Here is a 15,769-nt window from a genome sequence, read left to right as displayed (position 1 = left end):
GGCCTGTGGAAGTGAGTGACATCATAGCACTGTAGTTCTGAGGGTTCAAGATGGATGCAACAATCTCCTGTTGCTTCTATGAAGGCCGTAATAGACGACATCACCAAACAGCTCCATAGTCACATACACAGCAAAGGAGAGATGTTGTTTACACCTAGTGATGTCAGTGGTATTGAGTGACATCACAGCACAGTGCTAAGGCTCCTGGGCCTGGACACAGCAGCGGCTGCAATATCTCAACGGAGAATACGTTTATATCTATGTGTGTGTGTGCGCATATATATATATATATATATATATATATATATATATATATATATATTCTCCGCCGAAATCACTTTTAAACCCATTTCCACCTTTTTTTCCCTTCTCTTCCTCTTACTTTTTTTTCACGTTTTTTTACGTTTTTCTCCTTTTCGCCTCTTTTCTGGGCGTATTATTCTTCTTTTTCTTCTTTTTTTTCGTCTAATGCATACCCCATCAGTGCAGCAATGCTTATTCAATACCGCCAGCAGATGGAGACACTGGGGGATAATTTTCTAAGGATTTATACTGATTTTTCCTGTCTGAATTTGTCGCACAGAAAGTTGCAGGCCAAATATGTGTGACATTTCTGCGACTTTAGCTTCTAGAGCATTTTTACAACATTATACATAGGTGCTGAATACATAAAAAGCGACTGTTCAGCGACAGACAAGTCGCATCGGCTGAAAGTAGGCCAGAATGTCAGTCCATGTTGGAGCAGGTTTAGATACAGTCTAAAGCATAGATCTCAAAGTCTGTGCACAGAATTTAGCAAGGGCCTCGCACCTTCTGATGCATCAGGTAGGTGCACAATAGCATAGCCTAACCCTCGGGTACTTTGGTCTATATTGATGCGGGACATAGACAGCCAGCTGATGACCAATCCATTAGTGCAATGGATGGCTGGAAGCATTTGTCTTTGCCTTTGCAATACCACAGAAGCAATGCATGGTCAATGTACAGCAATGACACACCTGTGTGAACAGCCAGGAGACCCCCCCCCCCCCCATGTTATGTTACATAGTTACATAGTTAGTACGGTCGAAAAAAGACATATGTCCATCACGTTCAACCAGGGAATTAAGGGGTAGGGGTGTGGCGCGATATTGGGGAAGGGATGAGATTTTATATTTCTTCATAAGCATTAATCTTATTTTGTCAATTAGGAACATTCAGCACCCACCCGCTATCAAGGCAGCTGCCTATCATGTCATGCCCTACCTGCACAGGTGTGCTGGCTACTCAAATGATCCAATTAAGGAGGCCATTTAGTCAGCAGCAGCAGAAGTCCTGTGCCTGGACGCTCCAACAGCGGCCAGACACAAGCAGAAGCAGCAGCAGCAGCACCACCTTTTGTTTTTTGGCTGCAGCAGCAAGGCCCACAGGGCTGGCTAGCTGGCTAGCCAGCAAGCAGGTAGCAATGAAAGTAGGAATCTTTCTTTTTAACCCTGTAAGGGGGTGGTGCACTGTACCCGAAGATACTGCCATATCGGGTCAATGCATAGGGCGACGGAAGCAAGCTTCGAAATCGGCCCCCGTTCTCAAAAATCCATTTAATATATGGTCCCCAGATAGGGGACGTATCAGATATTAAACTGATAAGAACAGATACTACACTTGATCTTAGCCAAAAGGCCGAGAAGCGATAACCGTGAAAGGGGCGGGCCCAACAAGGTCCCCTTCATGGGCACTATCACTGCTTGCTGTCAGGGAGGCTGCCAGACAATTTTCCATGCACACTCTGGGCTGGGGGGCAGTCAACCACCAGTACACACAGCAGAACCTAAACCCATACCATTATTGCTAAGCAGCAAGACAGGGGCCCATTGCACTCCCACGGGGCCTTTTTAAATGCAATCCATAACCCGGATTTGCCAGGAACCCTTCTTACTCCTCCTACTTGCATGTGACACTGGGCTTAGGATCTGCATAGGAAACACACACACAAGCACACACCTACCTTTGTTGCCTGCAGATGCCTCCTTGGCTGTCCCCAAACGGTATCAAACCAACACCCACGGGAAGCTGTAAGCATAGAGGACATGCCTGCACCCCATTGGACTTACCTGTGTGGGTTAAATCCGGGTTATTTGACAACCTATGGCGGTGATGGTTCTGCTCAGGCAGAGCAGTGCTGATGCTCCTCATAAAGCTGTCGCTGCTGTGAAGGTTCTAGGTGACATCACAAATCCCTTTGGTTACATACACAACAAAGCTGGGTTGTTGTTGTTTACACTCTGCAAGGCCTGTGGAAGTGAGTGACATCATAGCACTGTAGTTCTGAGGGTTCAAGATGGATGCAACAATCTCCTGTTGCTTCTATGAAGGCCGTAATAGACGACATCACCAAACAGCTCCATAGTCACATACACAGCAAAGGAGAGATGTTGTTTACACCTAGTGATGTCAGTGGTATTGAGTGACATCACAGCACAGTGCTAAGGCTCCTGGGCCTGGACACAGCAGCGGCTGCAATATCTCAACGGAGAATACGTTTATATCTATGTGTGTGTGTGCGCATATATATATATATATATATATATATATATATATATATATATTTCTCCGCCGAAATCACTTTTAAACCCATTTCCACCTTTTTTTCCCTTCTCTTCCTCTTACTTTTTTTTCACGTTTTTTTACGTTTTTCTCCTTTTCGCCTCTTTTCTGGGCGTATTATTCTTCTTTTTCTTCTTTTTTTTCGTCTAATGCATACCCCATCAGTGCAGCAATGCTTATTCAATACCGCCAGCAGATGGAGACACTGGGGGATAATTTTCTAAGGATTTATACTGATTTTTCCTGTCTGAATTTGTCGCACAGAAAGTTGCAGGCCAAATATGTGTGACATTTCTGCGACTTTAGCTTCTAGAGCATTTTTACAACATTATACATAGGTGCTGAATACATAAAAAGCGACTGTTCAGCGACAGACAAGTCGCATCGGCTGAAAGTAGGCCAGAATGTCAGTCCATGTTGGAGCAGGTTTAGATACAGTCTAAAGCATAGATCTCAAAGTCTGTGCACAGAATTTAGCAAGGGCCTCGCACCTTCTGATGCATCAGGTAGGTGCACAATAGCATAGCCTAACCCTCTGTACTTTGGTCTATATTGATGCGGGACATAGACAGCCAGCTGATGACCAATCCATTAGTGCAATGGATGGCTGGAAGCATTTGTCTTTGCCTTTGCAATACCACAGAAGCAATGCATGGTCAATGTACAGCAATGACACACCTGTGTGAACAGCCAGGAGACCCCCCCCCCCCCCCCCATGTTATGTTACATAGTTACATAGTTAGTACGGTCGAAAAAAGACATATGTCCATCACGTTCAACCAGGGAATTAAGGGGTAGGGGTGTGGCGCGATATTGGGGAAGGGATGAGATTTTATATTTCTTCATAAGCATTAATCTTATTTTGTCAATTAGGAACATTCAGCACCCACCCGCTATCAAGGCAGCTGCCTATCATGTCATGCCCTACCTGCACAGGTGTGCTGGCTACTCAAATGATCCAATTAAGGAGGCCATTTAGTCAGCAGCAGCAGAAGTCCTGTGCCTGGACGCTCCAACAGGGGCCAGACACAAGCAGAAGCAGCACCACCTTTTGTTTTTTGGCTGCAGCAGCAGCAAGGCCCACAGGGCTGGCTAGCTGGCTAGCCAGCAAGCAGGTAGCAATGAAAGTAGGAATCTTTCTTTTTAACCCTGTAAGGGGGTGGTGCACTGTACCCGAAGATACTGCCATATCGGGTCAATGCATAGGGCGACGGAAGCAAGCTTCGAAATCGGCCCCCGTTCTCAAAAATCCATTTAATATATGGTCCCCAGATAGGGGACGTATCAGATATTAAACTGATAAGAACAGATACTACACTTGATCTTAGCCAAAAGGCCGAGAAGCGATAACCGTGAAAGGGGCGGGCCCAACAAGGTCCCCTTCATGGGCACTATCACTGCTTGCTGTCAGGGAGGCTGCCAGACAATTTTCCATGCACACTCTGGGCTGGGGGGCAGTCAACCACCAGTACACACAGCAGAACCTAAACCCATACCATTATTGCTAAGCAGCAAGACAGGGGCCCATTGCACTCCCACGGGGCCTTTTTAAATGCAATCCATAACCCGGATTTGCCAGGAACCCTTCTTACTCCTCCTACTTGCATGTGACACTGGGCTTAGGATCTGCATAGGAAACACACACACAAGCACACACCTACCTTTGTTGCCTGCAGATGCCTCCTTGGCTGTCCCCAAACGGTATCAAACCAACACCCACGGGAAGCTGTAAGCATAGAGGACATGCCTGCACCCCATTGGACTTACCTGTGTGGGTTAAATCCGGGTTATTTGACAACCTATGGCGGTGATGGTTCTGCTCAGGCAGAGCAGTGCTGATGCTCCTCATAAAGCTGTCGCTGCTGTGAAGGTTCTAGGTGACATCACAAATCCCTTTGGTTACATACACAACAAAGCTGGGTTGTTGTTGTTTACACTCTGCAAGGCCTGTGGAAGTGAGTGACATCATAGCACTGTAGTTCTGAGGGTTCAAGATGGATGCAACAATCTCCTGTTGCTTCTATGAAGGCCGTAATAGACGACATCACCAAACAGCTCCATAGTCACATACACAGCAAAGGAGAGATGTTGTTTACACCTAGTGATGTCAGTGGTATTGAGTGACATCACAGCACAGTGCTAAGGCTCCTGGGCCTGGACACAGCAGCGGCTGCAATATCTCAACGGAGAATACGTTTATATCTATGTGTGTGTGTGCGCATATATATATATATATATATATATATATATATATATATATATTTCTCCGCCGAAATCACTTTTAAACCCATTTCCACCTTTTTTTCCCTTCTCTTCCTCTTACTTTTTTTTCACGTTTTTTTACGTTTTTCTCCTTTTCGCCTCTTTTCTGGGCGTATTATTCTTCTTTTTCTTCTTTTTTTTCGTCTAATGCATACCCCATCAGTGCAGCAATGCTTATTCAATACCGCCAGCAGATGGAGACACTGGGGGATAATTTTCTAAGGATTTATACTGATTTTTCCTGTCTGAATTTGTCGCACAGAAAGTTGCAGGCCAAATATGTGTGACATTTCTGCGACTTTAGCTTCTAGAGCATTTTTACAACATTATACATAGGTGCTGAATACATAAAAAGCGACTGTTCAGCGACAGACAAGTCGCATCGGCTGAAAGTAGGCCAGAATGTCAGTCCATGTTGGAGCAGGTTTAGATACAGTCTAAAGCATAGATCTCAAAGTCTGTGCACAGAATTTAGCAAGGGCCTCGCACCTTCTGATGCATCAGGTAGGTGCACAATAGCATAGCCTAACCCTCTGTACTTTGGTCTATATTGATGCGGGACATAGACAGCCAGCTGATGACCAATCCATTAGTGCAATGGATGGCTGGAAGCATTTGTCTTTGCCTTTGCAATACCACAGAAGCAATGCATGGTCAATGTACAGCAATGACACACCTGTGTGAACAGCCAGGAGACCCCCCCCCCCCCCCCCCCATGTTATGTTACATAGTTACATAGTTAGTACGGTCGAAAAAAGACATATGTCCATCACGTTCAACCAGGGAATTAAGGGGTAGGGGTGTAGCGCGATATTGGGGAAGGGATGAGATTTTATATTTCTTCATAAGCATTAATCTTATTTTGTCAATTAGGAACATTCAGCACCCACCCGCTATCAAGGCAGCTGCCTATCATGTCATGCCCTACCTGCACAGGTGTGCTGGCTACTCAAATGATCCAATTAAGGAGGCCATTTAGTCAGCAGCAGCAGAAGTCCTGTGCCTGGACGCTCCAACAGGGGCCAGACACAAGCAGAAGCAGCAGAAGCAGCAGCAGCACCACCTTTTGTTTTTTGGCTGCAGCAGCAGCAAGGCCCACAGGGCTGGCTAGCTGGCTAGCCAGCAAGCAGGTAGCAATGAAAGTAGGAATCTTTCTTTTTAACCCTGTAAGGGGGTGGTGCACTGTACCCGAAGATACTGCCATATCGGGTCAATGCATAGGGCGACGGAAGCAAGCTTCGAAATCGGCCCCCGTTCTCAAAAATCCATTTAATATATGGTCCCCAGATAGGGGACGTATCAGATATTAAACTGATAAGAACAGATACTACACTTGATCTTAGCCAAAAGGCCGAGAAGCGATAACCGTGAAAGGGGCGGGCCCAACAAGGTCCCCTTCATGGGCACTATCACTGCTTGCTGTCAGGGAGGCTGCCAGACAATTTTCCATGCACACTCTGGGCTGGGGGGCAGTCAACCACCAGTACACACAGCAGAACCTAAACCCATACCATTATTGCTAAGCAGCAAGACAGGGGCCCATTGCACTCCCACGGGGCCTTTTTAAATGCAATCCATAACCCGGATTTGCCAGGAACCCTTCTTACTCCTCCTACTTGCATGTGACACTGGGCTTAGGATCTGCATAGGAAACACACACACAAGCACACACCTACCTTTGTTGCCTGCAGATGCCTCCTTGGCTGTCCCCAAACGGTATCAAACCAACACCCACGGGAAGCTGTAAGCATAGAGGACATGCCTGCACCCCATTGGACTTACCTGTGTGGGTTAAATCCGGGTTATTTGACAACCTATGGCGGTGATGGTTCTGCTCAGGCAGAGCAGTGCTGATGCTCCTCATAAAGCTGTCGCTGCTGTGAAGGTTCTAGGTGACATCACAAATCCCTTTGGTTACATACACAACAAAGCTGGGTTGTTGTTGTTTACACTCTGCAAGGCCTGTGGAAGTGAGTGACATCATAGCACTGTAGTTCTGAGGGTTCAAGATGGATGCAACAATCTCCTGTTGCTTCTATGAAGGCCGTAATAGACGACATCACCAAACAGCTCCATAGTCACATACACAGCAAAGGAGAGATGTTGTTTACACCTAGTGATGTCAGTGGTATTGAGTGACATCACAGCACAGTGCTAAGGCTCCTGGGCCTGGACACAGCAGCGGCTGCAATATCTCAACGGAGAATACGTTTATATCTATGTGTGTGTGTGCGCATATATATATATATATATATATATATATATATATATATATATATTTCTCCGCCGAAATCACTTTTAAACCCATTTCCACCTTTTTTTCCCTTCTCTTCCTCTTACTTTTTTTTCACGTTTTTTTACGTTTTTCTCCTTTTCGCCTCTTTTCTGGGCGTATTATTCTTCTTTTTCTTCTTTTTTTTCGTCTAATGCATACCCCATCAGTGCAGCAATGCTTATTCAATACCGCCAGCAGATGGAGACACTGGGGGATAATTTTCTAAGGATTTATACTGATTTTTCCTGTCTGAATTTGTCGCACAGAAAGTTGCAGGCCAAATATGTGTGACATTTCTGCGACTTTAGCTTCTAGAGCATTTTTACAACATTATACATAGGTGCTGAATACATAAAAAGCGACTGTTCAGCGACAGACAAGTCGCATCGGCTGAAAGTAGGCCAGAATGTCAGTCCATGTTGGAGCAGGTTTAGATACAGTCTAAAGCATAGATCTCAAAGTCTGTGCACAGAATTTAGCAAGGGCCTCGCACCTTCTGATGCATCAGGTAGGTGCACAATAGCATAGCCTAACCCTCGGGTACTTTGGTCTATATTGATGCGGGACATAGACAGCCAGCTGATGACCAATCCATTAGTGCAATGGATGGCTGGAAGCATTTGTCTTTGCCTTTGCAATACCACAGAAGCAATGCATGGTCAATGTACAGCAATGACACACCTGTGTGAACAGCCAGGAGACCCCCCCCCCCCATGTTATGTTACATAGTTACATAGTTAGTACGGTCGAAAAAAGACATATGTCCATCACGTTCAACCAGGGAATTAAGGGGTAGGGGTGTGGCGCGATATTGGGGAAGGGATGAGATTTTATATTTCTTCATAAGCATTAATCTTATTTTGTCAATTAGGAACATTCAGCACCCACCCGCTATCAAGGCAGCTGCCTATCATGTCATGCCCTACCTGCACAGGTGTGCTGGCTACTCAAATGATCCAATTAAGGAGGCCATTTAGTCAGCAGCAGCAGAAGTCCTGTGCCTGGACGCTCCAACAGCGGCCAGACACAAGCAGAAGCAGCAGCAGCAGCACCACCTTTTGTTTTTTGGCTGCAGCAGCAAGGCCCACAGGGCTGGCTAGCTGGCTAGCCAGCAAGCAGGTAGCAATGAAAGTAGGAATCTTTCTTTTTAACCCTGTAAGGGGGTGGTGCACTGTACCCGAAGATACTGCCATATCGGGTCAATGCATAGGGCGACGGAAGCAAGCTTCGAAATCGGCCCCCGTTCTCAAAAATCCATTTAATATATGGTCCCCAGATAGGGGACGTATCAGATATTAAACTGATAAGAACAGATACTACACTTGATCTTAGCCAAAAGGCCGAGAAGCGATAACCGTGAAAGGGGCGGGCCCAACAAGGTCCCCTTCATGGGCACTATCACTGCTTGCTGTCAGGGAGGCTGCCAGACAATTTTCCATGCACACTCTGGGCTGGGGGGCAGTCAACCACCAGTACACACAGCAGAACCTAAACCCATACCATTATTGCTAAGCAGCAAGACAGGGGCCCATTGCACTCCCACGGGGCCTTTTTAAATGCAATCCATAACCCGGATTTGCCAGGAACCCTTCTTACTCCTCCTACTTGCATGTGACACTGGGCTTAGGATCTGCATAGGAAACACACACACAAGCACACACCTACCTTTGTTGCCTGCAGATGCCTCCTTGGCTGTCCCCAAACGGTATCAAACCAACACCCACGGGAAGCTGTAAGCATAGAGGACATGCCTGCACCCCATTGGACTTACCTGTGTGGGTTAAATCCGGGTTATTTGACAACCTATGGCGGTGATGGTTCTGCTCAGGCAGAGCAGTGCTGATGCTCCTCATAAAGCTGTCGCTGCTGTGAAGGTTCTAGGTGACATCACAAATCCCTTTGGTTACATACACAACAAAGCTGGGTTGTTGTTGTTTACACTCTGCAAGGCCTGTGGAAGTGAGTGACATCATAGCACTGTAGTTCTGAGGGTTCAAGATGGATGCAACAATCTCCTGTTGCTTCTATGAAGGCCGTAATAGACGACATCACCAAACAGCTCCATAGTCACATACACAGCAAAGGAGAGATGTTGTTTACACCTAGTGATGTCAGTGGTATTGAGTGACATCACAGCACAGTGCTAAGGCTCCTGGGCCTGGACACAGCAGCGGCTGCAATATCTCAACGGAGAATACGTTTATATCTATGTGTGTGTGTGCGCATATATATATATATATATATATATATATATATATATATATATATTTCTCCGCCGAAATCACTTTTAAACCCATTTCCACCTTTTTTTCCCTTCTCTTCCTCTTACTTTTTTTTCACGTTTTTTTACGTTTTTCTCCTTTTCGCCTCTTTTCTGGGCGTATTATTCTTCTTTTTCTTCTTTTTTTTCGTCTAATGCATACCCCATCAGTGCAGCAATGCTTATTCAATACCGCCAGCAGATGGAGACACTGGGGGATAATTTTCTAAGGATTTATACTGATTTTTCCTGTCTGAATTTGTCGCACAGAAAGTTGCAGGCCAAATATGTGTGACATTTCTGCGACTTTAGCTTCTAGAGCATTTTTACAACATTATACATAGGTGCTGAATACATAAAAAGCGACTGTTCAGCGACAGACAAGTCGCATCGGCTGAAAGTAGGCCAGAATGTCAGTCCATGTTGGAGCAGGTTTAGATACAGTCTAAAGCATAGATCTCAAAGTCTGTGCACAGAATTTAGCAAGGGCCTCGCACCTTCTGATGCATCAGGTAGGTGCACAATAGCATAGCCTAACCCTCTGTACTTTGGTCTATATTGATGCGGGACATAGACAGCCAGCTGATGACCAATCCATTAGTGCAATGGATGGCTGGAAGCATTTGTCTTTGCCTTTGCAATACCACAGAAGCAATGCATGGTCAATGTACAGCAATGACACACCTGTGTGAACAGCCAGGAGACCCCCCCCCCCCCCCCCATGTTATGTTACATAGTTACATAGTTAGTACGGTCGAAAAAAGACATATGTCCATCACGTTCAACCAGGGAATTAAGGGGTAGGGGTGTGGCGCGATATTGGGGAAGGGATGAGATTTTATATTTCTTCATAAGCATTAATCTTATTTTGTCAATTAGGAACATTCAGCACCCACCCGCTATCAAGGCAGCTGCCTATCATGTCATGCCCTACCTGCACAGGTGTGCTGGCTACTCAAATGATCCAATTAAGGAGGCCATTTAGTCAGCAGCAGCAGAAGTCCTGTGCCTGGACGCTCCAACAGGGGCCAGACACAAGCAGAAGCAGCACCACCTTTTGTTTTTTGGCTGCAGCAGCAGCAAGGCCCACAGGGCTGGCTAGCTGGCTAGCCAGCAAGCAGGTAGCAATGAAAGTAGGAATCTTTCTTTTTAACCCTGTAAGGGGGTGGTGCACTGTACCCGAAGATACTGCCATATCGGGTCAATGCATAGGGCGACGGAAGCAAGCTTCGAAATCGGCCCCCGTTCTCAAAAATCCATTTAATATATGGTCCCCAGATAGGGGACGTATCAGATATTAAACTGATAAGAACAGATACTACACTTGATCTTAGCCAAAAGGCCGAGAAGCGATAACCGTGAAAGGGGCGGGCCCAACAAGGTCCCCTTCATGGGCACTATCACTGCTTGCTGTCAGGGAGGCTGCCAGACAATTTTCCATGCACACTCTGGGCTGGGGGGCAGTCAACCACCAGTACACACAGCAGAACCTAAACCCATACCATTATTGCTAAGCAGCAAGACAGGGGCCCATTGCACTCCCACGGGGCCTTTTTAAATGCAATCCATAACCCGGATTTGCCAGGAACCCTTCTTACTCCTCCTACTTGCATGTGACACTGGGCTTAGGATCTGCATAGGAAACACACACACAAGCACACACCTACCTTTGTTGCCTGCAGATGCCTCCTTGGCTGTCCCCAAACGGTATCAAACCAACACCCACGGGAAGCTGTAAGCATAGAGGACATGCCTGCACCCCATTGGACTTACCTGTGTGGGTTAAATCCGGGTTATTTGACAACCTATGGCGGTGATGGTTCTGCTCAGGCAGAGCAGTGCTGATGCTCCTCATAAAGCTGTCGCTGCTGTGAAGGTTCTAGGTGACATCACAAATCCCTTTGGTTACATACACAACAAAGCTGGGTTGTTGTTGTTTACACTCTGCAAGGCCTGTGGAAGTGAGTGACATCATAGCACTGTAGTTCTGAGGGTTCAAGATGGATGCAACAATCTCCTGTTGCTTCTATGAAGGCCGTAATAGACGACATCACCAAACAGCTCCATAGTCACATACACAGCAAAGGAGAGATGTTGTTTACACCTAGTGATGTCAGTGGTATTGAGTGACATCACAGCACAGTGCTAAGGCTCCTGGGCCTGGACACAGCAGCGGCTGCAATATCTCAACGGAGAATACGTTTATATCTATGTGTGTGTGTGCGCATATATATATATATATATATATATATATATATATATATATTTCTCCGCCGAAATCACTTTTAAACCCATTTCCACCTTTTTTTCCCTTCTCTTCCTCTTACTTTTTTTTCACGTTTTTTTACGTTTTTCTCCTTTTCGCCTCTTTTCTGGGCGTATTATTCTTCTTTTTCTTCTTTTTTTTCGTCTAATGCATACCCCATCAGTGCAGCAATGCTTATTCAATACCGCCAGCAGATGGAGACACTGGGGGATAATTTTCTAAGGATTTATACTGATTTTTCCTGTCTGAATTTGTCGCACAGAAAGTTGCAGGCCAAATATGTGTGACATTTCTGCGACTTTAGCTTCTAGAGCATTTTTACAACATTATACATAGGTGCTGAATACATAAAAAGCGACTGTTCAGCGACAGACAAGTCGCATCGGCTGAAAGTAGGCCAGAATGTCAGTCCATGTTGGAGCAGGTTTAGATACAGTCTAAAGCATAGATCTCAAAGTCTGTGCACAGAATTTAGCAAGGGCCTCGCACCTTCTGATGCATCAGGTAGGTGCACAATAGCATAGCCTAACCCTCTGTACTTTGGTCTATATTGATGCGGGACATAGACAGCCAGCTGATGACCAATCCATTAGTGCAATGGATGGCTGGAAGCATTTGTCTTTGCCTTTGCAATACCACAGAAGCAATGCATGGTCAATGTACAGCAATGACACACCTGTGTGAACAGCCAGGAGACCCCCCCCCCCCCCCCCATGTTATGTTACATAGTTACATAGTTAGTACGGTCGAAAAAAGACATATGTCCATCACGTTCAACCAGGGAATTAAGGGGTAGGGGTGTAGCGCGATATTGGGGAAGGGATGAGATTTTATATTTCTTCATAAGCATTAATCTTATTTTGTCAATTAGGAACATTCAGCACCCACCCGCTATCAAGGCAGCTGCCTATCATGTCATGCCCTACCTGCACAGGTGTGCTGGCTACTCAAATGATCCAATTAAGGAGGCCATTTAGTCAGCAGCAGCAGAAGTCCTGTGCCTGGACGCTCCAACAGGGGCCAGACACAAGCAGAAGCAGAAGCAGCAGAAGCAGCAGCAGCACCACCTTTTGTTTTTTGGCTGCAGCAGCAGCAAGGCCCACAGGGCTGGCTAGCTGGCTAGCCAGCAAGCAGGTAGCAATGAAAGTAGGAATCTTTCTTTTTAACCCTGTAAGGGGGTGGTGCACTGTACCCGAAGATACTGCCATATCGGGTCAATGCATAGGGCGACGGAAGCAAGCTTCGAAATCGGCCCCCGTTCTCAAAAATCCATTTAATATATGGTCCCCAGATAGGGGACGTATCAGATATTAAACTGATAAGAACAGATACTACACTTGATCTTAGCCAAAAGGCCGAGAAGCGATAACCGTGAAAGGGGCGGGCCCAACAAGGTCCCCTTCATGGGCACTATCACTGCTTGCTGTCAGGGAGGCTGCCAGACAATTTTCCATGCACACTCTGGGCTGGGGGGCAGTCAACCACCAGTACACACAGCAGAACCTAAACCCATACCATTATTGCTAAGCAGCAAGACAGGGGCCCATTGCACTCCCACGGGGCCTTTTTAAATGCAATCCATAACCCGGATTTGCCAGGAACCCTTCTTACTCCTCCTACTTGCATGTGACACTGGGCTTAGGATCTGCATAGGAAACACACACACAAGCACACACCTACCTTTGTTGCCTGCAGATGCCTCCTTGGCTGTCCCCAAACGGTATCAAACCAACACCCACGGGAAGCTGTAAGCATAGAGGACATGCCTGCACCCCATTGGACTTACCTGTGTGGGTTAAATCCGGGTTATTTGACAACCTATGGCGGTGATGGTTCTGCTCAGGCAGAGCAGTGCTGATGCTCCTCATAAAGCTGTCGCTGCTGTGAAGGTTCTAGGTGACATCACAAATCCCTTTGGTTACATACACAACAAAGCTGGGTTGTTGTTGTTTACACTCTGCAAGGCCTGTGGAAGTGAGTGACATCATAGCACTGTAGTTCTGAGGGTTCAAGATGGATGCAACAATCTCCTGTTGCTTCTATGAAGGCCGTAATAGACGACATCACCAAACAGCTCCATAGTCACATACACAGCAAAGGAGAGATGTTGTTTACACCTAGTGATGTCAGTGGTATTGAGTGACATCACAGCACAGTGCTAAGGCTCCTGGGCCTGGACACAGCAGCGGCTGCAATATCTCAACGGAGAATACGTTTATATCTATGTGTGTGTGTGCGCATATATATATATATATATATATATATATATATATATATATATATATCTCCGCCGAAATCACTTTTAAACCCATTTCCACCTTTTTTTCCCTTCTCTTCCTCTTACTTTTTTTTCACGTTTTTTTACGTTTTTCTCCTTTTCGCCTCTTTTCTGGGCGTATTATTCTTCTTTTTCTTCTTTTTTTTCGTCTAATGCATACCCCATCAGTGCAGCAATGCTTATTCAATACCGCCAGCAGATGGAGACACTGGGGGATAATTTTCTAAGGATTTATACTGATTTTTCCTGTCTGAATTTGTCGCACAGAAAGTTGCAGGCCAAATATGTGTGACATTTCTGCGACTTTAGCTTCTAGAGCATTTTTACAACATTATACATAGGTGCTGAATACATAAAAAGCGACTGTTCAGCGACAGACAAGTCGCATCGGCTGAAAGTAGGCCAGAATGTCAGTCCATGTTGGAGCAGGTTTAGATACAGTCTAAAGCATAGATCTCAAAGTCTGTGCACAGAATTTAGCAAGGGCCTCGCACCTTCTGATGCATCAGGTAGGTGCACAATAGCATAGCCTAACCCTCTGTACTTTGGTCTATATTGATGCGGGACATAGACAGCCAGCTGATGACCAATCCATTAGTGCAATGGATGGCTGGAAGCATTTGTCTTTGCCTTTGCAATACCACAGAAGCAATGCATGGTCAATGTACAGCAATGACACACCTGTGTGAACAGCCAGGAGACCCCCCCCCCCCCCCCATGTTATGTTACATAGTTACATAGTTAGTACGGTCGAAAAAAGACATATGTCCATCACGTTCAACCAGGGAATTAAGGGGTAGGGGTGTGGCGCGATATTGGGGAAGGGATGAGATTTTATATTTCTTCATAAGCATTAATCTTATTTTGTCAATTAGGAACATTCAGCACCCACCCGCTATCAAGGCAGCTGCCTATCATGTCATGCCCTACCTGCACAGGTGTGCTGGCTACTCAAATGATCCAATTAAGGAGGCCATTTAGTCAGCAGCAGCAGAAGTCCTGTGCCTGGACGCTCCAACAGGGGCCAGACACAAGCAGAAGCAGAAGCAGCAGAAGCAGCAGCAGCACCACCTTTTGTTTTTTGGCTGCAGCAGCAGCAAGGCCCACAGGGCTGGCTAGCTGGCTAGCCAGCAAGCAGGTAGCAATGAAAGTAGGAATCTTTCTTTTTAACCCTGTAAGGGGGTGGTGCACTGTACCCGAAGATACTGCCATATCGGGTCAATGCATAGGGCGACGGAAGCAAGCTTCGAAATCGGCCCCCGTTCTCAAAAATCCATTTAATATATGGTCCCCAGATAGGGGACGTATCAGATATTAAACTGATAAGAACAGATACTACACTTGATCTTAGCCAAAAGGCCGAGAAGCGATAACCGTGAAAGGGGCGGGCCCAACAAGGTCCCCTTCATGGGCACTATCACTGCTTGCTGTCAGGGAGGCTGCCAGACAATTTTCCATGCACACTCTGGGCTGGGGGGCAGTCAACCACCAGTACACACAGCAGAACCTAAACCCATACCATTATTGCTAAGCAGCAAGACAGGGGCCCATTGCACTCCCACGGGGCCTTTTTAAATGCAATCCATAACCCGGATTTGCCAGGAACCCTTCTTACTCCTCCTACTTGCATGTGACACTGGGCTTAGGATCTGCATAGGAAACACACACACAAGCACACACCTACCTTTGTTGCCTGCAGATGCCTCCTTGGCTGTCCCCAAACGGTATCAAACCAACACCCACGGGAAGCTGTAAGCATAGAGGACATGCCTGCACCCCATTGGACTTACCTGTGTGGGTTAAATCCGGGTTATTTGACAACCTATGGCGGTGATGGTTCTGCTC

General features: G+C 46.2%; 7 non-coding genes across 7 annotated transcripts; all 7 read right to left on the bottom strand.

The window, feature by feature from the left end:
* Positions 1-1,480: 1,480 nt before the first annotated feature.
* LOC130298568 (U2 spliceosomal RNA) lies at positions 1,481-1,671 on the bottom strand. The gene has a single exon (XR_008849905.1). It is a non-coding gene; the product is annotated as a U2 spliceosomal RNA (small nuclear RNA).
* A 2,069-nt stretch (positions 1,672-3,740) lies between these two features.
* Positions 3,741-3,931, bottom strand: LOC130298566 (U2 spliceosomal RNA). Its single transcript, XR_008849904.1, has one exon. It is a non-coding gene; the product is annotated as a U2 spliceosomal RNA (small nuclear RNA).
* Positions 3,932-6,017: 2,086 nt separating this feature from the next.
* On the bottom strand, positions 6,018-6,208 carry LOC130298565 (U2 spliceosomal RNA). Its single transcript, XR_008849903.1, has one exon. It is a non-coding gene; the product is annotated as a U2 spliceosomal RNA (small nuclear RNA).
* Positions 6,209-8,281: 2,073 nt separating this feature from the next.
* On the bottom strand, positions 8,282-8,472 carry LOC130298564 (U2 spliceosomal RNA). The gene has a single exon (XR_008849902.1). It is a non-coding gene; the product is annotated as a U2 spliceosomal RNA (small nuclear RNA).
* Positions 8,473-10,543: 2,071 nt separating this feature from the next.
* On the bottom strand, positions 10,544-10,734 carry LOC130298562 (U2 spliceosomal RNA). The gene has a single exon (XR_008849900.1). It is a non-coding gene; the product is annotated as a U2 spliceosomal RNA (small nuclear RNA).
* A 2,088-nt stretch (positions 10,735-12,822) lies between these two features.
* Positions 12,823-13,013, bottom strand: LOC130298561 (U2 spliceosomal RNA). Its single transcript, XR_008849899.1, has one exon. It is a non-coding gene; the product is annotated as a U2 spliceosomal RNA (small nuclear RNA).
* A 2,091-nt stretch (positions 13,014-15,104) lies between these two features.
* LOC130298560 (U2 spliceosomal RNA) lies at positions 15,105-15,295 on the bottom strand. Its single transcript, XR_008849898.1, has one exon. It is a non-coding gene; the product is annotated as a U2 spliceosomal RNA (small nuclear RNA).
* Positions 15,296-15,769: the final 474 nt, after the last annotated feature.

This window comes from Hyla sarda, unplaced genomic scaffold (genome assembly GCF_029499605.1).
Source record: "Hyla sarda isolate aHylSar1 unplaced genomic scaffold, aHylSar1.hap1 scaffold_1004, whole genome shotgun sequence".
In the NCBI taxonomy this organism is placed as follows: Eukaryota; Metazoa; Chordata; class Amphibia; order Anura; family Hylidae; genus Hyla; species Hyla sarda.
Note: the sequence above shows the minus strand (reverse complement) of the source record. Positions and strands in the feature narration are given on the sequence as shown.